The sequence below is a fragment of the Drosophila subpulchrella genome, unplaced genomic scaffold (genome assembly GCF_014743375.2).
Source record: "Drosophila subpulchrella strain 33 F10 #4 breed RU33 unplaced genomic scaffold, RU_Dsub_v1.1 Primary Assembly Seq15, whole genome shotgun sequence".
Lineage (NCBI taxonomy): Eukaryota > Metazoa > Arthropoda > Insecta > Diptera > Drosophilidae > Drosophila > Drosophila subpulchrella.
In genome coordinates this window covers 3,138,519-3,160,265 of record NW_023665489.1, presented here as the reverse complement: position 1 = coordinate 3,160,265, position 21,747 = coordinate 3,138,519, and the positions used below count along the sequence as shown (strand labels likewise).

At 41.1% G+C, this 21,747-nt stretch overlaps 1 pseudogene; it reads right to left on the bottom strand.

Annotated features, from left to right (window-relative positions):
* The window catches only part of LOC119558928, a 50,776-nt pseudogene that overhangs the window by 28,575 nt on the left and 454 nt on the right, over positions 1 to 21,747 (bottom strand).

Here is a 21,747-nt window from a genome sequence, read left to right as displayed (position 1 = left end):
CATTAAATATATTTTTAAGTATACAAATGCGTGTATATATTTTTAGGAATATTTTTATTAAGAACTTATATTCATTAGCAAGTGAATTTGGTTTTATTGTTCACTTTTCTCTTTTGTGTTTTTAAAAAATTTTTATTCACATACGAACTTAAAACACTAGGTAAGGCGTCGTCGGTTTTACAAACAATTATATATATAATATATAATATATACATATATATAATATAATATGGGTGCTATTCTTCTCTCACAGAAGTTAAAAAATAATTTTGTGAATATTTAAATTCTTTACATTACATCTGTAATAAAATGTAATACAACATTTTGTCGGTAACTTTGGTATTTATTGCAGCCATATCTTTTAGCAAGGCAAAAATAGTGAAAAGGTGAAAAAAAAAGTTTGAATTCAAGTGTGCAAATTTGATTTGCTTTTTTAACACGAATATATAAACATATACCTTTAATTAAAACTAAAACGGTGTACCTAAGTATAGTTAAAAAAGTTAAATGTCAGAAATAAAAAGATAAGTTAGATTATAAGAGCTTGTACGCCGGGGGGTAGCGGGGTACCGGGCGGGCGCTGGTGGAATGGCGTGGGAGGCGACGGCGGGAAAACGTTCGGCGTCGGCGGGCTGGTTCGCTGGGCTTCGCTGGCTTGCTGCTGGTGCGGTTTGCTGCTGGTGCTGATGAAGCTGTAGGGGAGAAACCACTCGAACGCGTATTTGCCCCTTAGTCGGAAATAAAAGTGCACAAGAAGTTAAACTGGTAAAAAAGTAGGCGGGGGTACGACCGCGGTTTATTTCAATTGAACTCCAGAATCGAACTGACTTAGTCTAAGCTCCGCTCTGCGCTCCAAAGCGCAGCGGAGACTTCATGGCGGGAGCTAGGAACAGCGCAGGAGAGCGGGAGCGCGAGAGTGCGGGAAAGCGGTAGAGCGGTCCAGCTGGTGCAGCTGGATAGCGGGGCCAGTCCAGATTCGCCGGACAGTGGGCCTGAACATTCCGCCCCCCTTGCAATCGCTAGCGTTGCAAAAATAATAACGGAGACGGAACTTCGGCCAGCCGCCTACGCCTCAAACCTGCGTACAGGCGCCGGAGACGATCCACCCGAACACCGTCCTCTGGGCTACCGGCAGTCCCTCGTCGATCATGTGAAAGCCCGGCTTTATCACCTTCGGGTAGACGTCTGCGCCCAGGATCAATGAGATCGTGGCTGGCCGGTGGAAAACCTCATCCGCGAGCGGTAGCTCCTTAAATTTGTGGACGACGCTCTCACTGAGCGCACGGATGGGAGTGCGGATGCGCACGTTCGGCTCGATCTTGAGGACCACCTCCAGCTTGATGGCCTCGTCGACCTTCGAACGAATCGTCGCCGTGCATATGCTCTCGTCGCCCACGTTTGTTGTCGGCAAACGCAACGCGGCGGCCAGGGATGCATCAATGGAGCTTGTCGGGGTGCACGGATCAATGAGTGCGGCGGTGTCGAACTTCTTCTCTCCGGTCTCGACGATCACCACAGCAGTCGGGAGGACATTAACGCTATGCCGCTGGAGAAGTGCGGCGAGCGACGGAGCTGGTGTCGAGGATGCTGAGCGCGGTGGAGGAGCAGGCGTTTGGCGAGTTGGCGGATCTTGCCGGCGCGAACGCTGCGGAGAAGCGGGCTGTTGCTTGGAGCGGGACTTTTGCTTGGAGCCGGACTTTTTCCGGGAACCAAGGTCATGCATGTGCAGCAGCGTGTGATGATCCCGGTTGCACGTTCTGCACCGGTCACCGCTACGACAGCTCCCAGTGGAGTGCTCGTGTGCGAGACAGTTCGCGCAGTACTTGTTAATAAGCACTGCCCGCAGCCGCTTCTCTGCGCTCAGCTTTAGGAACCTCTGACACTTCCGAAGAGGATGGATTCCGCGGCAGACTCGGCATCGGTAGGACTGAGTACCTCGAGTACGTCTGCTATCCAGAGCCTGAGCGCTACGTGGACGGGGAGCCATTTTCCTGTTTAGAGTGTGGATAAGGAAAAAAAACAAACAGGGCTGATTAACACTGACGTGGATAATGGCTACGGACTAGGGTGTATAAGAAACGCGGCTCGTTACGAGGTAGTTTTGGGCGGCTCTCTTGGAAGAAGAACCACCTTGGTCACTGGACGTTTGACAATGCCGCGTGTCGTACGAATGTCGACTACGCGGACATTACCATCGGCTCCCGGAAAAACGGAGTCTATTCTTCCGAGTCGCCACTCATTTGAGGGCAAATTGTCATCCTTAATGACGACCAGATCGCCAACACGCAGATTTTCTGTGGGGACTTGCCACTTGTTGCGCTTGTGGAGCTCCTTAAGGTACTCATCCTTCCATCGAGTGCGGAATTGTTGATGGAGAGACTTTAAGTGCTGCCACCGGTTCAGAATGGACTTGGATTCGCCCTTTACTTCAGGTTCCACTATGGATAGAAGAGGTCCACCAACAAGAAAGTGCCCTGGTGTCAACGCTAAGAGATCAGTTGGATCCTCGGACATGGGAGATAGCGGTCTGGAATTCAGACAAGCTTCGATTCTCGCTAGGAGGGTGGACAGCTCTTCAAAGGTGTACTTCCGCGTAGCGGTGGACTTGTAAAACAAGGTCTTGAAGCTCTTGACACCAGCTTCCCATAGGCCTCCCATATGGGGTGCCCCAGGAGGAATGAATTGCCAGGTGAGCTGCTGATGACTATAGGCATCGGTCACAGACTCCTTAACGGCTTGCAGGAAGTCTCGGGAAAGCACGGTGGAGGCGCCGACGAAGGTCTTTCCATTGTCGGATTGGACTTGGCGAGGACACCCTCTTCTAGAGACGAAACGAGCGAAAGCGGCAAGAAACTTTTCAGTCGTTAAGTCGGATGTAGGCTCTAGATGGATGGCCTTTGTAGAAAAACAAACGAAAACCAACACATACCCTTTCGTAATGAGACAAGCTCTTCCGGTATAATTTTTTATGTCAAACGGGCCGGCGTAGTCCATCCCTGTGTACGTGAACGGGCGGGAAAAGGACACTCGCTCTTTCGGAAAACTTCCCATCATCTGGACTTGCAATCTCTTTTTGTGGATAACGCAGACCTTGCAGGAGTTAACCACTGCCTTCACCAAGTTCTTTATTCTCGGAACCCAGTATCTGGACCGAGTGAGACGCACCACTAACTGGTTGCCACCATGCAACGTAATGAGATGCGTGAATTTGACCAAAAGCCGCGAGAGTGCACATTCGTACGGCAGGATTATCGGATGTCGTTCATCATACCGCAAACTGTCGGAGGCCGTTACGCGGCCGCATGCCCTGATTACCCCTTTCTTATCTAGAAAGGGGTTCAGGGAGAGAATCGAACTCGCCGCGGGCACAGGACGTTTCTGACTCAAGCAGCGGTATTCTTCAGGAAAATACCTGCGCTGAGTGCAAATTGTCATTCCGCGGCGGCAAGGTCCTGGGCCTCTAGACGGACCCCGGAAGGCGGTGATTGTCTTCAACATCGTTGGACAAAACGATGGACATACGCGAGGACCCGCAAAGCTCTATCTAAATTGGAAAAGCGATCTAGGAAATCTTCTGACGGCATAGACGCCACATGGACTTTAACGGCACGCTTTTCGATCTCAGTCACCGGCAGGTCGGTTCCCTGGCTGGGCCAATGATCGCGTGGACGTTGCAGCCAAGTGGGTCCATGCCACCAAAGCGGGTTATCCACCAGCTCTTGAAGGGGAACTCCTCGACTAGCCAAATCAGCTGGATTATGTTCGGATTGAACGTGAGACCAATTGGCCGCCTCAGTGGACTCGGTGATCTTCGTCACCCTGTTGGCAACGAACGTAGTCCAATGGCACGCTGGTTTTGCTAACCATGCTAGCACAATCGTGGAATCGGTCCAACAATGGAATTTTGAGGTCAGCCTCGGCATGTTTGGAAGAATGGCTTCGGCCATCTCGGACAAAAGGAGAGCCCCACATAACTCCAGCCTGGGAAGGGACACCGTTTTGACTGGCGCCACACGCGTCTTGGCCGTGAGCAAGTGCACCATCGTCTTATGGCCCACTTCTACGCGCACATAGATCGCAGCACCGTATGCCTTTTGCGAGGCGTCACAGAATCCGTGATGCTCTACGCGGAACTCTGGACGGAAGGAAACCCATCTGGGTATTCTGACCTGGTCTAGGACCGAATAGCTCTGAAGAAAGCTGTTCCACCTTTGGCACAGCTCAATTGGAAGTTTATCGTCCCAGCCTAGATCCTGAAGCCAAATCTCTTGCATAAAGATTTTGGCACACACAACAAATGGAGCGAGCCAGCCTGCTGGATCAAATAGCTTGGCAATTTGGGAAAGGACTTGTCGTTTCGTGTGGGAGATTTCCGTTGCTAAATCTGGTGGGACGAAAAAGAACTCATCGGACGTCGCCTTCCATCGTACGCCGAGAGTTTTGGCTGTGCTCTCAGTGTCGATCTCGAGGAAGTCGGCTGTCAGAAGATGATCGCTTTGGATATGAGCTAATATTTCTTTGTTGTTGGAGGTCCATTTTCTCAGTGGAAACCCCGCGGAATCTAGAGCACTTTGTAGCTCGCGAACAATGGACTTAGCGTCCTCGGCGGAGTCAGCTCCCGAAAGGACATCGTCTACATACATATTATTTCGAATGACATTGCTCGCTCTTGGATGGCTGAGCTGCACGTCAGTTGCCAACTGTTGCAGGACTCGAATGGCCAGGAATGGCGCGCAATTGACTCCAAAAGTTACCGTCTGTAATTCGAAATCTCGAATGTGCCCCTCGCTATTGCGGAATAAAATGCGTTGGAACGGGGAATGCTTCGGATCTACCCATATCTGCCGATACATACATTCTCGATATCGGCACTGTAGACGTATCGGAAATATCGCCATTTCAGGATCTGGATAGTTAGATCGGACTGTAAGACTGGGCCAGCATGAAGGATATCATTTAAGCTGACCCCATTCTCTGAAGGGCTGGAGGCATTGAAAACCACACGTAACTTAGTGGTTGTACTTTCCGGCTTAAGCACGGCATGATGCGGAAGGTAATAACTGGCAGAATTATGGGTAGGACGGACCTCTTTCATGTGATTGAGGTCGAGATACTCTTGAATCACGGAGTCGTATTTGGCTTTCAGCTGACAGTCCCTCTTCAGGCGTTGCTCGGAACTGCGACAACGCGGAGGATCTGGAGTGACCGAGGGCGGATTTTACGTTCTGAGGATCACGAAACGGAAGACTTACGACATACCTGCCGTTATCGTCTCTCGTAGTCGTTCGGAGAAAATTTTCCTCACAAGCCAAATCGGAAGATTTTGTCACTTTTACTGGCAGATCCTCCACCTCCCAAAATTTGGTGAGAAGCCTATCCAGGGACGTGTCAACTGTATGGGAGATTCGTGTGGAAAAAACGGAAATCTGATTTTCCCTTGGAGCAGGAACGGGTCCTGTTAGGATCCACCCGAAAGTGGTTTCTTGCCCGAGGAGAGAGCCACAAATATTCGGCCGGGTGCCGCTTAGGAGAATGGATGGCAGTATGTCGGCCCCGACCAGAATATCTATCTGTGCACTCTCGTAGAACTTTGGATCCGCTAGTGACAGTTCGGGAAGATCCCGTAGAAACTGTTGCGGAATCGGACAAGATGGAAGGTTTCCAGCTAATTGAGGAAGAACATAGGCCGTCGTCTTTATTTGCAAGCCATGCCTGGTCGGAGAACGGATGGTAAACTGACAGAGCTTTTTGGATTCAGCGGATACTGTCTGGTTTAAGCCTGATACTTGGGCTCGGATTACCTGGTGAGGCAACTTAATCAGTTTGAAAAGCCGCTCAGAAATAAAGGTTGCCTCTGATCCTGAATCTATCAAGGCGCGAGCTTTAAAATTTGACCCCAGGTGACATATGTCAATTATGGCGGTGCCCAGCAAGACGGATCTATACCCCGTCGCGAAGTAATTTTGGACTGTAGAGTCCGTGGACCGGGAAGCGGTGGCAACTGGTGTACTTTGTCTTGATCTGGGTCTTGGGGCGGGATTCGAAGGCGATTGGGAGAAGTTGCCTCTATGTAGTAAGGTGTGATGGCGGCCGCGGCACGTAAAGCAACTATGAGTGCTCTCACAATCACGCAGCTGATGCCCTCGTGCGAAGCAGCACAGCTGCTTCCTCTTTATGTATGCCGAACGCTCGTCGACCGTCATCTGGAGGAACCGTGCACATGTGCGGACAGGATGGTTTTCCTTCTTACAAAGGTCACATCCTTTTGGCTTGGGTGCTACCCTTGTCTCGTAAGAATTTATTCTTCGAGGCGCTGCAGTGGGGGCGGATGTTTTTGGCTGAGATTGACTCGAGCCTGACGGCCGTACGTCGTCTATGGCTTCTAAGGTCCGGTGACGCTCCGTAAGGAAGGCGTTCAGTTCCTGCCACGTCGGAATCTCTGCCTTATTGTGCAGGGACTGTTCCCACAAGGATAGCGTGAGCTTAGGAAGTTTGGAGGAGCACATGTACACTAGGAGGCAATCCCAATTTTCGGTTTCAATTCCGGACATTTCTAAAGCCGTAAGGCAACCCTGGATGGTACGTTGAAGTTCACGGATAGCTGACCCAGATTCCTGATTAACGGACTGCACATTGAAAAGTATTTTCAATTGGCTATTTACTAACAACCGCTTGTTTTCGAAACGCTCAGTTAGGTTAGCCCAAGCTGAGCGAAAGCCGTCGTTAGTAAGGGGGGAGTTCGACACTATTCGTGTGTGCATCGCCGCTTGTTTTGGCATTTAGGTGAAACAATTTTTCGACTGGCGTCAGCCTTGGATTATTTATATAAATGGCCGTAAACAGATCCCTAAAGGTCGGCCACCGCAGATAATCTCCGGTGAAAACCTCGGTATCGCACGGAGGCAGCCGACATCCAGAGGAAATATAATTCTGGGTAGGAACAGCTTGAACTTGGGGAGCCTGGGCTATCATATCCGCGATCTGAGCCCCACATCTCTCATAAACGGAATAGCAGTAGCCGTATTTAGCCTTGAGAACTGGCAAGCTATCAGCTGCACTGTCTCCGGCTGCTGCTATGCACCCGGTGCATTCATCGTATTCTGCCTTGATGCGGTCCCATAACGCGCGTATTTCTTCGCGGCGGATGTTCAGCATGGACAGAGTAGGAGGGATCGGCGAAGGAGTGTTTGCTCTGGATTCAAACTCACTCAGCCGATCTGAGACCTCAGTAAATTTGTTGAGAGCGATTTGGGGAGGTGTTAGTGCCATTTTGACGTTTGCACGGGTAGCCCTTTTTCGGGGCGACGAGGTCTTGGCGGTTAGTTCGGGTGTGGGCGGATCTACGGATATGCCTGGGACTACGGCAGGTGGAATAGACAACTTGTTGTTATCACTTCCAACGGACATTTAAGGGAAATGACCTTTTTTCTTTTTTTTTGTTTTGGATCAGAATCTGCTCGCCTTTATTTATGTCGGATAAATAGGAAACCTGGCCCACTTTTGGAACAGTGGAACGAGGTGTCGACAAAAAAGGTAGTGGATCGGAGAAATAGAAATTGGAAGCAAGTACCGACTTGGTTACTTTGCGGAATTAAACCCAATGATACGGATTAGGAACGGTGAGAAAGGAGTTCGAATATCACCCGTTGAGAAGTAATACTATATTATTTAAACCTTTTGGTATATGTATTTTGGTTGGGATCAAGTTTGGTATATTTTTGCTGGTATTTTTGCGTTTGGATAAATTGAGGGGGAAAAATACCAACTATTGTACTATTTCGCCTTTATTTAAACTTCTGAATGAAGAAAAAATACCAAATTATGCCAATAAGTTGTTGGCCGGAGGATGCGATCGGTTGATTATTTAATTGCTTTAATTTGATTTAATATTCCCAGGGAAAAATACTAAAAATATACCAAAAAAATTGGTGGACGGAGGCTGCTATGCATGCAGTGGAGTGCTGGTATTTTTCGCGTTTAAGTAAAATAAATTTTACGGAGTAAATACCAAATACCGAAAAAAATACTAAAAAAGTTGGATGGTAAATAAAACACAATGACCAAAAAATTTTCACGTCGGTTGGTGTAATTTTTTATTTTAATATTTTTTACCGGATGGCCGACGGAAAACTTTAATTAGTCGGAACGGGATGGTGGAGTTAAAAATTATATGTGACTGTATGTAGATATGTGTATATATGTAGATATTTATACGTATGTAGATATTTGTATGGATGTAGATATTTGTATATATGTAGATATTTATATGTATGTAGATATTTGTATGGATGTAGATATTTGTATATATGTAATTTTCGCCGGTTTTAAATTTATTAAATAATTATTGCCGGCGGGGTATGTGTTGTTATGGAAGTTTTCGATTTATTGTGTGTGGACTGTATTTGGAAAAACGAAAAAATATGTGCAAGTATTTTAGCGGCTGCGGATATACAGTGAGAAAAATCTTGAAAAGTTTTGGGGGCCTGAATTGGCAGAACACTAGAAATTAAATAATTCTCACTGTATGCTTGGCTTATATTTGCACAATATTTTCTCAAAGCTTGGAATATTTTTTCTCAATTTTATACAAGTGTATGTATGTATGGATGAGCGGCCAAATGCAATTAAAAAAGGAGTCGGAAAAAATTGGCAATATGGCCGCACGTAGCAAAAGGAAAATCGAAGAAAAAATGGCGAAGTAATTTATTAATTGCCGTTGTCGGATTTAATCGGACTAGGATTTTGGACAAATCGTACAGAAAGTCAAACGAATTATATTTTCGAGTGGCTGACTGCAGACCGGCAATTAATAAGACGAAAAGCTTTACTTATCTTATCCGGCTCGAAGGACCAAAATGTACGCCGGGGGGTAGCGGGGTACCGGGCGGGCGCTGGTGGAATGGCGTGGGAGGCGACGGCGGGAAAACGTTCGGCGTCGGCGGGCTGGTTCGCTGGGCTTCGCTGGCTTGCTGCTGGTGCGGTTTGCTGCTGGTGCTGATGAAGCTGTAGGGGAGAAACCACTCGAACGCGTATTTGCCCCTTAGTCGGAAATAAAAGTGCACAAGAAGTTAAACTGGTAAAAAAGTAGGCGGGGGTACGACCGCGGTTTATTTCAATTGAACTCCAGAATCGAACTGACTTAGTCTAAGCTCCGCTCTGCGCTCCAAAGCGCAGCGGAGACTTCATGGCGGGAGCTAGGAACAGCGCAGGAGAGCGGGAGCGCGAGAGAGCGGGAGAGCGGTAGAGCGGTGCAGCTGGTGCAGCTGGATAGCGGGGCCAGTCCAGATTCGCCGGACAGTGGGCCTGAACAGAGCTTGTTACATATACCCGTTACTCGTAGAGTAAAAGGGTATACTAGATTCGTCGGAAAGTATGTAACAGGCAGAAGGAAGCGTTTCCGACCCCATAAAGTATATATATTCTTGATCAGGATCACTAGCCGAGTCGATCTAGCCATGTCCGTCTGTCCGTCTGTCCGTATGAACGCTGAGATCTCGGAAACTATAAAAGCTACATTACTGGGATTAGGCATGCAGATTCCTGAGATTCCTGCGCAGCGCAAGTTTGTTTCAGAAGAGTGCCACGCCCACTCTAACGCCCACAAACCGCCCACAAACTTCAAAAAATCGTAAATATGAACGCGGATATCTCGGAAAATATCAAAGATAGAGAAACGGGATTTCAGATTTAGATTCCGTAGGCTTGAGCGCAGCGCAAGTTTGATACGCGAATATGCCACGCCCACTATAACGCCCACAAACCGCCCAAATCTGTGGCGCCCACAATTTTCATGCTAGATAAAAAATTTTAACTGAAATGTATAGGTCTTGTCAATACCTATTGATTGATTTAAAAAAAACTTTGCCACGCCCACTCTAACGCCCACAAACCGCCCAAGCCTGTGGCGCCCACAATTTTCGTGCTAGATAAAATATTTTAACTGAAATGTATTGGTCTCGTCAATACCTATCGATTAATTTAAAAAACCTTTGCCACGCCCACTCTAACGCCCACAACGCTTAAATCTGTCTACCGCCGGTAGGTGGCGCATTTGCTGCTTGCATATCTCCATTTTCCTTTGGTCCCTTTAGCTGAGTAACGGGTATCTGATAGTCGAGGTACTCGACTATAGCGTTCTTCCTTGTTTTTTTATCATCTTTCACTTTAAGTTAGATGCTGTAATGCTTTTTATATGTACAGTGGCGAACAAAAGTGTTGGCACACTTATTATCTTGAACATCAAGTGCGCTTTTCTACCTTTATAAATGTGTTATAAAATTCAATCAAATTTTTTTGGATAAGGCAAATATTTAACTACCAGATTAATTTTGTTTTAATAAAATATCTCTAAAAACTAAGTTATTAAATTAATTAATTAAATTAAAATTAAATTAACTAAGTTATTAATTAAAAATAAAATTAAATTAAAACAAACAATAGGCAGAATTAGGTGCACAAAAGTATTGGCACACTTGTGTTTTTAATAACTATTTCGTTAACACTTAACCGATTTGGTTGCTTTTTTTGCCAAACTTGATTTGACACTATATCTTAAGGGGTATAATGCTAAATCAGTACCATAAAATCGATTTAGTACCTTAAATTACACCATCTTCTCATGAGACATTCACAAATGTTAGTATACAACTGACAGATCGAGTTCAATATTATTTAAGTTATTGAGCTCTCCCAATGAAAATAAGTACCTTGAAAATGGATTGAGCTCTCCCACTGAAAATAAGTATATAGAAAAAGGATTGAGCTCTCCCACTGAAAATAAGTATTTTGAAAAAGGATTGAGCTCTCCAGTATATGATAAATTTTTGCCACTAGGATCGAGCTCTCCTTTAAATCATAAATTTTTACCACAAGAATTAGGCATAATTCTTAAAAATATAAATGTGGCATTAACACGAATTAATAAAGGCTTAAAATAGCAAAACATAAAATTAAAAAATGTGATCAAAAAATTGAATGCCAAAATTAAACATTAATAAATAAACATTGATAAGTTAAATATAATTATCAATGTGTAGTTGTGTAAACTTAAGGCTGACATTTCCCTTCTGGAAATGCAAAATGATGCGCTGTCCAAAAGAAATTTGTCCATTTCCAACGAAAATGACTCATTGCAAAGTAAAAATTATGATTTGCTTTCGGAAATAATGCTGCTTAAATTAATTCCCTTATTTCAAAAATTTCGAAATTGGAAAATCATAATCATTCCTTATTAACTCAAAGTAAAGAAGCCGTCCAACTTAAAACATATTTCAGCAATGAAATTCAAGAAATTAAAACTACATTTTCGAAATGGTCAAAATTGTGCGAAAGCAAAATTAAGAGCAGCGCAGGAATGAATGATAACGTCAATTCATTCCAGAACATTGTGTCCAAAAAAAAGAGAATTCATTGCACAGATTCTGAAAAGCGGCTCTTTTTGCAAATTTATATGAATAGCCCTGAGGCTTACAATAATTTAAGACTAAATTTAGGCTTCAATATGCCATTTGAGTCTTCGTTAAGAAGATGGTTGCCATTAAAGGACTTTATACCTGGCCTTTCAGGAGAACATGTCCAAATTTTGGCAGAATTTGTTCAAAGTATGAATGAGTCAGATAAAAACTGCACCATTCTGTTTGATGAAATGAGCATCAAGTCAGGATTGGAGTATGTCCAAAAGTCTGACCGTGTAGTTGGATTTACAGACTTGGGAGACGGTTATTCTGAAAATGACCAATACTCCTCTCCAGCAGAGGGAATGCTTGCGGTTATGATCCGTGACCAAGTGAAACCTTGGAAATATGTTTTGGGCGTTTTCTTCGTAAATGAATTTATACGAGGTGAACATTATGCCAAAATCCTTCAAAGAGCCTTTGAATGTTGTCGAAATATTGGTCTTAATGTTACGGTTATAGTGGGCGACCAAGGATCTATGAATTGCGTAGCTTTTAGATCTTTGGATACACTTATTTCTAGCCCAAGGCCACAATACATTTTTGATTACGTTCATTTGTTTAAGAGTGTTAGAAACAACTTCTTGAACAGGGATGTGCAGTTACATGCAGACCCACAAAAATTTGATGAAAAATCATCTAAAAGTGTCGCCTCTTGGGAGGTAATTGAAGAGTTTTACAGAATTGACTCATATGGTGTGTCTCGACTGGCACCAAAACTAACAGATAGGCACATTGATCCAAATAACTTTCAAAAAATGAACGTAAAATTGGCCACACAAGTTTTTTCAAATACTGTAAGCCATGGTATAAATGTATTTTGAAATGCCGGAACATTACAAAGTTCAGTGAAAGCTCTTGCAACGTCAGAGTTTTTGAAAAAAATGAACGATTGATTTGACCTTTTAAATGAAGGTATATATCGTTCAGATAATATAATGAAATCAAAGCTAGAAGATTTCATGGCTTTTTTGTCCAATATACGATTTTTACGTCATCGCAAAACCAATAAAGATTCAACTGCAACTTGCGTTTTAAAGCTAATTGAACGTATGCGAACTACTTTTACAGAATGAAAGCATACAATATATACGGCTAAACAGGTTTTCCCAAGATCCTTTTGAAAACTTATTTGGCTTAATAAGATCCAAGTTTGGAAATTTTACAAATCCAACAGCTCAGCAATTATTGTATGCTCTTCGAAATGTATGGGCTACACAAATTATAAATGAGCATACTACAAAGAACACAAATTGCATTCCAGATTCTGACATTTCCTTAGATTGGTCCTATGAACCAGGAATGATGCAGGAAATTAACAAAAATATGTTAGAACTGGAAATATGCAAGACAACACAGTTGTTAAAGACAATCTAATTGTTGAACCTACATTGGGTATAACACCAATGGAAAGAAATTGCCCTGACGACAAGTTTGGAGAACGTAATGCCTTAAGATACTTTTTGGGTTACGTAATTTTAAAAAAATTAAATGCAGATAGTTGCCCAAAATGTACAAAAACTCTCCATTGAGGCAATGGATGAAATGAAATCCAAAACGGATGGCAAAAAATTATAGTTCTTTAGAGCTTTATTTAAAAAATCCTTCTGATGCTATGTTCGAAATTACGGTGCTCCATGTTCAAATATTTGACTAAGAGTTTAGAGAGCGTCCAAACCGACGAACTATTTCGGAATATTTAGTCAGCAAATGCATAGAAGAAACCAATAAGCAGTATTCTTATTGGTTTGCGTCAGCTGACCCATGCGCTCTGAACAGGCAAAGTATTTTAAAACATTTATTAAAAGTTCTCTTATATAAGCACAGTAAATGGTATCACGAAACAAGAAAGGAAGTTAGCTTCGGCAAGCCGAAGCTTATATACCCTTGCAGCTATAATTATTAAATTTGAAAACACAAAAAATGATATTCCCAATAGTATAAGATAATATGTCAAAAAACACCGAAGCTATAATGTGTTTCATATTATTTTCCTACCAATTTTCCGATCGTTCGTATGGCAGCTATATGATATAGTCGTCCGATTTTGATAAAATTAAATTTGAAATTCAGAACTACTTAAAAAATGTTATGTCCAAGCGTTGGAGGTTATTTTTGGAAAAACACCAAAGCTATAATTTGTTTCATATTATTTTTCTACCAATTTTCTGATCGTTCCTATGGCAGCTATATGATATAGTCGTCCGATTTCGATAAAATTTTATTCAAAATTCAAAACTAATTAAAAAATGTTATTTCCAAGCTTAGGAGGTTATATGCTAAACAAGAATGGAAGTTAGCTTCGGCAAGCCGAAGCTTATATACCCTTGCAGCTATAATTATTATATTAAAAAAACACAAAAAATTATATTCCCAATAGTATAAGATAATATGTCAAAAAACACCGATGCTATAATTTGTTTCATATTATTTTCCTACCAATTTTCCGATCGTTCCTATGGCAGCTATATGATATAGTCGTCCGATTTTGATAAAATTAAATTCAAAATTCAGAACTAATTAAAAAATGTTATTTCCAAGCCTAGGAGGCTATATGTTAAAAAACACCGAAGCTATAATTTGTTTCATATTATTTTCCTACCAATTTTCCGATCGTTCCTATGGCAGCTATATGATATATTCGTCCGATTTTGATAAAATTAAGTTCGAAATTCAGGACTAATTAAAAAATGTTATTTCCAATCGTTTGAGGTTATATGTTGAAAAACACCGAAGCTATAATTTTTTTCATATTATTTTTCCACAAATTTTCCGATCGTTCCTATGGCAGCTATATGATATAGTCGTCCGATTTCGATAAAATTTAATTCAAAATTCAAAACTAATTAAAAAATGTTAGTTTCAAGCTTAGGAGGTTATATGGTAAAAACTCCAAAGATATAATTTTTTTAAATTTTTTTGTCCGATTATTCCTATGGGAGCTATAAGATATAGTTGTTCGATCCGGCTGGTTCCGACTTATATACTACCTGCAAAAGATATAAGACTTTTGGGAAAGTTTCAGCCCGATAGCTTTAAAACTGAGAGACCAGTTTGCGTAGAAACGGACGGACAGACGGACAGACGGACATGGCTAGATCGACTCGTCTAGTCATGCTGATCAAGAATATATATCCTTTATGGGGTCGGAAACGTCTCCTTCACTGCGTTGCAAACTTCTGACTGAAATCAATATACCCTCTGCAAGGGTATAATTATGATATACTTTTGGAAATAATGCTGCTATATGTATAAATTATAATTTAGTCCAGATCTCTCATGTTGACTTTCATTCCATCTCCTACAGAAATTGAATCCGCGTACTTTGTAATTTCTGCCCCTGTGGATTTTGAGTTTCTGGCCAGAGGATTTTAAGTTTCTACCCAGTGGATTTTGAATTTCTTGGAGGAAATTGGCAGATTGGAAACTATCGACGGCCTCAAGAGTGCGATGGCGCTCTGTCAAATAGGAATCAAGCTCAAGCCACGTAGGAATTTCGGCTTTATTTTGGATGGATTGCTCCCGTAATGAGAGGGTGAGCTTTGGTAGTTTTGTCGAGCACATATAAACCAGGGTAGGGTCCCAATTCTCAATACTAACACCGAAAAATTTTAAGAAAGTTAAGCAACCTTGAAAAGTGCGTTGAAGTTCCTTTAAGGCTGCTCCCGACTCCTGTGCTATGGATGGCACATTGAAAAGTGTTTTCAGGTGACTGTTCACCTGCAATCGCTTATTTTCGAAACGCTCAGTTAGGTTTTTCCAGGCTGAGCGAAAGTTTGTTTCAGAAGAGTGCCACGCCCACTCTAACGCCCACAAACCGCCCACAAACTTCAAAAAATCGTAAATATGAACGCGGATATCTCGGAAAATATCAAAGATAGAGAAACGGGATTTCAGATTTAGATTCCGTAGGCTTGAGCGCAGCGCAAGTTTGTTACGCGAATATGCCACGCCCACTCTAACGCCCACAAACCGCCCAAATCTGTGGCGCCCACAATTTTCATGCTAGATAAAAAATTTTAACTGAAATGTATAGGTCTTGTCAATACCTATTGATTGATTTAAAAAAAACTTTGCCACGCCCACTCTAACGCCCACAAACCGCCCAAGCCTGTGGCGCCCACAATTTTCGTGCTAGATAAAATATTTTAACTGAAATGTATTGGTCTCGTCAATACCTATCGGTTAATTTAAAAAACCTTTGCCACGCCCACTCTAACGCCCACAACGCTTAAATCTGTCTACCGCCGGTAGGTGGCGCATTTGCTGCTTGCATATCTCCATTTTCCTTTGGTCCCTTTAGCTGAGTAACGGGTATCTGATAGTCGAGGTACTCGACTATAGCGTTCTTCCTTGTTTTTTTATCATCTTTCACTTTAAGTTAGATGCTGTAATGCTTTTTATATGTACAGTGGCGAACAAAAGTGTTGGCACACTTAGTATCTTGAACATCAAGTGCGCTTTTCTACCTTTATAAATGTGTTATAAAATTCAATCTAATTTTTTTGGATAAGGCGAATATTTTACTACCAGATTAATTTTGTTTTAATAAAATATCTCTAAAAACTAAGTTATTAAATTAATTAATTAAATTAAAATTAAATTAACTAAGTTATTAATTAAAAATAAAATTAAATTAAAACAAACAATAGGCAGAATTAGGTGCACAAAAGTATTGGCACACTTGTGTTTTTAATAACTATTTCGTTAACACTTAACCGATTTGGTTGCTTTTTTTGCCAAACTTGATTTGACACTATATCTTAAGGGGTATAATGCTAAATCAGTACCATAAAATCGATTTAGTACCTTAAATTACACCATCTTCTCATGAGACATTCACAAATGTTAGTATACAACTGACAGATCGAGCTCAATATTATTTAAGTTATTGAGCTCTCCCAATGAAAATAAGTACCTTGAAAATGGATTGAGCTCTCCCACTGAAAATAAGTATATAGAAAAAGGATTGAGCTCTCCCACTGAAAATAAGTATTTTGAAAAAGGATTGAGCTCTCCAGTATATGATAAATTTTTGCCACTAGGATCGAGCTCTCCTTTAAATCATAAATTTTTACCACAAGAATTAGGCATAATTCTTAAAAATATAAATGTGGCATTAACACGAATTAATAAAGGCTTAAAATTGCAAAACATAAAATTAAAAAATGTGATCAAAAAATTGAATGCCAAAATTAAACATTAATAAATAAACATTGAGAAATTAAATAAAATTATCAATGTAGAGTTGTGTACACTTAAGGCTGACATTTCCCTTCTGGAAATGCAAAATGATGCGCTGTCCAAAAGAAATTTGTCCATTTCCAACGAAAATGACTCATTGCAAAGTAAAAATTATGATTTGCTTTCGGAAATAATGCTGCTTAAATTAATTCCCTTATTTTAAAAATTTCGAAATTGGAAAATCATAATCATTCCTTATTAACTCAAAGTTAAGAAGCCGTCCAGCTTAAAACATATTTCAGCAATGAAATTCAAGAACTTAAAACTACATTTTCGAAATGGTCAAAATTGTGCGAAAGCAAAATTAAGAGCAGCGCAGGAATGAATGATAACGTCAATTCATTCCAGAACATTGTGTCCAAAAAAAAGAGAATTCATTGCACAGATTCTGAAAAGCGGCTCTTTTTGCAAATTTATATGAATAGCCCTGAGGCTTACAATAATTTAAGACTAAATTTAGGCTTCAATATGCCATTTGAGTCTTCGTTAAGAAGATGGTTGCCATTAAAGGACTTTATACCTGGCCTTTCAGGAGAACATGTCCAAATTTTGGCAGAATTTGTTCAAAGTATGAATGAGTCAGATAAAAACTGCACCATTCTGTTTGATGAAATGAGCATCAAGTCAGGATTGGAGTATGTCCAAAAGTCTGACCGTGTAGTTGGATTTACAGACTTGGGAGACGGTTATTCTGAAAATGACCAATACTCCTCTCCAGCAGAGGGAATGCTTGCGGTTATGATCCGTGACCAAGTGAAACCTTGGAAATATGTTTTGGGCGTTTTCTTCGTAAATGAATTTATACGAGGTGAACATTATGCCAAAATCCTTCAAAGAGCCTTTGAATGTTGTCGAAATATTGGTCTTAATGTTACGGTTATAGTGGGCGACCAAGGATCTATGAATTGCGTAGCTTTTAGATCTTTGGATACACTTATTTCTAGCCCAAGGCCACAATACATTTTTGATTACGTTCATTTGTTTAAGAGTGTTAGAAACAACTTCTTGAACAGGGATGTGCAGCTACCTGCAGACCCACAAAAATTTGATGAAAAATCATCTAAAAGTGTCGCCTCTTGGGAGGTAATTGAATAGATTTACAGAATTGACTCATATGGTGTGTCTCGACTGGCGCCAAAACTAACAGATAGGCACATTGATCCAAATAACTTTCAAAAAATGAACGTAAAATTGGCCACACAAGTTTTTTCAAATACTGTAAGCCATGGTATAAATGTATTATGAAATGCCGGAACATTACAAAGTTCAGTGAAAGCTCTTGCAACGTCAGAGTTTTTGAAAAAAATGAACGATGGATTTGACCTTTTAAATGAAGGTATATATCGTTCAGATAATATAATGAAATCAAAGCTAGAAGATTTCATGGCTTTTTTGTCCAATATACGATTTTTACGTCATCGCAAAACCAATAAAGATTCAACTGCAACTTGCGTTTTAAAGCTAATTGAAAGTTGCCAAAGAATAATTAACGTATGCGAACTACTTTTACAGAATGAAAGCATACAATATTTACGGCTAAACAGGTTTTCCCAAGATCCTTTTGAAAACTTATTTGGCTTAATAAGATCCAAGTTTGGAAATTTTACAAATCCAACACCTCAGCAATTATTGTATGCTCTTCGAAATGTATGGGCTACACAAATTATAAATGAGCATACTACAAAGAACACAAATTGCATTCCAGATTCTGACATTTCCTTAGATTGGACCTATGAACCAGGAATGATGCAGGAAATTAACAAAAATATGTTAGAACTGGAAATATGCAAGACAACACAGTTGTTAAAGACAATCTAATTGTTGAACCTACATTGGGTATAACACCAATGGAAAGAAATTGCCCTGACGACAAGTTGGGAGAACGTAATGCCTTAAGATACTTTTTGGGTTACGTAATTTTAAAAAAATTAAATGCAGATAGTTGCCCAAAGTGTACAAAAACTCTCCATTGAGGCAATGGATGAAATGAAATCCAAAACGGATGGCAAAAAATTATAGTTCTTTAGAGCTTTATTTAAAAAATCCTTATGATGCTATGTTCGAATTTACGGTGATCCATGTTTAAATATTTGATAAAGAGTTTAGAGAGCGTCCAAACCGACGAACTATTTCGGAATATTTAGTCAGCAAATGCATAGAAGAAAACAATAAGCAGTATTCTTATTGGTTTGCGTCAGCTGACCCATGCGCTCTGAACAGGCAAAGTATTTTAAAACATTTATTAAAAGTTCTCTTATATAAGCACAGTAAATGGTATCACGAAACAAGAAAGGAAGTTAGCTTCGGCAAGCCGAAGCTTATATACCCTTGCAGCTATAATTATTAAATTTGAAAACACAAAAAATGATATTCCCAATAGTATAAGATAATATGTCAAAAAACACCGAAGCTATAATGTGTTTCATATTAGTTTCCTACCAATTTTCCGATCGTTCGTATGGCAGCTATATGATATAGTCGTCCGATTTTGATAAAATTAAATTTGAAATTCAGAACTACTTAAAAAATGTTATGTCCAAGCGTTGGAGGTTACTTTTGGAAAAACACCAAAGCTATAATTTGATTCATATTATTTTTCTACCAATTTTTTGATCGTTCCTATGGCAGCTATATGATATAGTCGTCCGATTTCGATAAAATTTTATTCAAAATTCAAAACTAATTAAAAAATGTTATTTCCAGGCTTAGGAGGTTATATTTTAAAAAACACCAAAGAAATAATTTAAAAAATTTTTTTTTTCGATTATTCCTATGGGAGCTATAAGATATAGTGGTCCGATCCGGCTGGTTCCGACTTATATACTACCTGCAAAAGATATAAGACTTTTGGGAAAGTTTCAGCCCAATAGCTTTAAAACTGAGAGACTAGTTTGCGTAGAAACGGACGGACAGACGGACAGACGGACATGGCTAGATCGACTCGTCTAGTCATGCTGATCAAGAATATATATACTTTATGGGGTCGGAAACGTCTCCTTGACTGCGTTGCAAACTTCTGACTGAAATCAATATACCCTCTTCAAGGGTATAAAATGGGATGCCAAAGATAAACTTAGTGCAAGAGTCAATAGTGACATTAAGTCAATTAAAAAGCACAAACACAAACTCTGATGAAGTTTATCCAGATAAGAATTGTCATAAGTTTAAAAAACTAAATATTTTACAGCATAAGTAATTAAATTTTCAATACAGTAAGTCATTTTATAACTAAGGCCTAGAAAATTTATTTATTATTATATAAAAATTATCTTATACATTTATGAAGTACATTTCGGCAGTTTTCACAAACTGTCCGATCTACCGTATTCCATTTTATTATTACAAATAATTAAAAAGGAAAGATCGCTGATGAGGAAGAGTGGTGTCTTCCGAAACAGTTTGTAAAGGTAACGAACCCCATACACATATACTGCAGGCAGCTGTGGTGGGCGGGCGGCAGGCGAAGCACTGCCTCCGCAATGAGCTGCCGCTGCTCCGTCTGCTTGCCGGTGCCTAGGTCCTGCAAACCCATGTTTAGGGGTAGGTAAAGCTCACGTCCTGCTGCCATGAAGCTGGGGTAGGCTTGGAACGTGATGAGCGGCACTGGGAGCAGGCGTAGGTAAAGCTTCAGAGTCCCGGCAATCACGTTCAAATTTCCGTAGGCCGTCTCCGACATGTTCGTCGTCTCGCCCTCCCGATCCAAGGCCAGCTTAAGGGCCTCGATCTCATCGGCCAACCCGGACACCCGGTGTATCCCCTCCTGCAGCATGCCCCTGGCTTCCACCTCTTCCACGCAACGCCCCATCACGAAGGGAATCTGGTGGTGCGGCTCCAGCTGCACCATGGTGGTCAAGTCAGTGCCGAATACGCCACGTATACTCTTTAGGTCCGGCACTCACTTAGGCGGCACCAGCTCGGAGCACTTGCTGCGCGCCACAAAGCCGCAGGCTTCGCACTTGACGCCCTGTGCGGTGAATCCCCACAGGAAGTTGGCACAGAACTCGCACCAGTTGAGGCCCTTGAAGGTGTTTACCTGCAGGATGACATTAATTGGTTTAGGTGCGTCGTTGTAAATTATGCATTTACGCTGAGCCCACCTTAAAATGATGCGGTCTCTCGGAGCTTTTGCTCCATTTCCTCGACTGGCGGGGACTCCTTGGCTGCCGAGGCCTTGCCCAGCTCATTGGAGAGGACCCTCAGCTTCCGTCCGTTTAACGTCATGTAGGGGCTCTGCTGGTAGCAGTTATTGGTTTGCTGGTTTATCTGCTGGATGATGGGGCTGGAGCTGCATGTGGAAGTTGATTAGCCCGTCGGCGACCATGTCGTGAACCGTATCGAAGCGCTTATCAAATTTAATTTAGAAATATTTTTTCGTGATACTCTCGCTGATTTCCACTGAAATATAATATATGTATCAAGTGTGATTGGTACAAAAGGACGCCTGCACTTGGTGATAATTGCTGGTTAACCTTCTAGTTTCCATTTAGAATAATACTCACATTCACAGACGCGGTGATAAGTTATGGTTAATAATGAATCTATGTCTACATCGATGGTTAGTTTTGGAAGAGAGAGAAGCTCCAATCTCTGTTTTCAGTTTGCTTCAGTTTTCAGCTGCTTATTAAGGACTTTCCCCTGTATACAGAGAGGAAAAACCAAGAACATTGTAATTGATTTGAGCACATTTGTTCTTAAATACCGTGTAAGCACAAATGTTCTTATTTTGATCCGAATGTTCCTAAATCTAGAACGAAATGGTAGGAACTAAAAAAGTGAAATGAGTTGATTTCGTTCCATTTTAAAGTTGATTTTGGTTTTAATTTAAGAACATATTTGGATCAATATGATAACATTTTGATATTGATTTTATCTGAATTTGGGATCAAAAGAAGAACATTTTAAGCTTATATTAAAAGGAAAAATTATTTAAAATTGAACACTCGTCCCAAAAAAACGCAAAAATAAGTTTATTTAGTTTTTAATAGTTTTATATTTTTATTAAGTTGGTGGCAGTTATTTTATACCATAACATTATGGTACATATAAATGC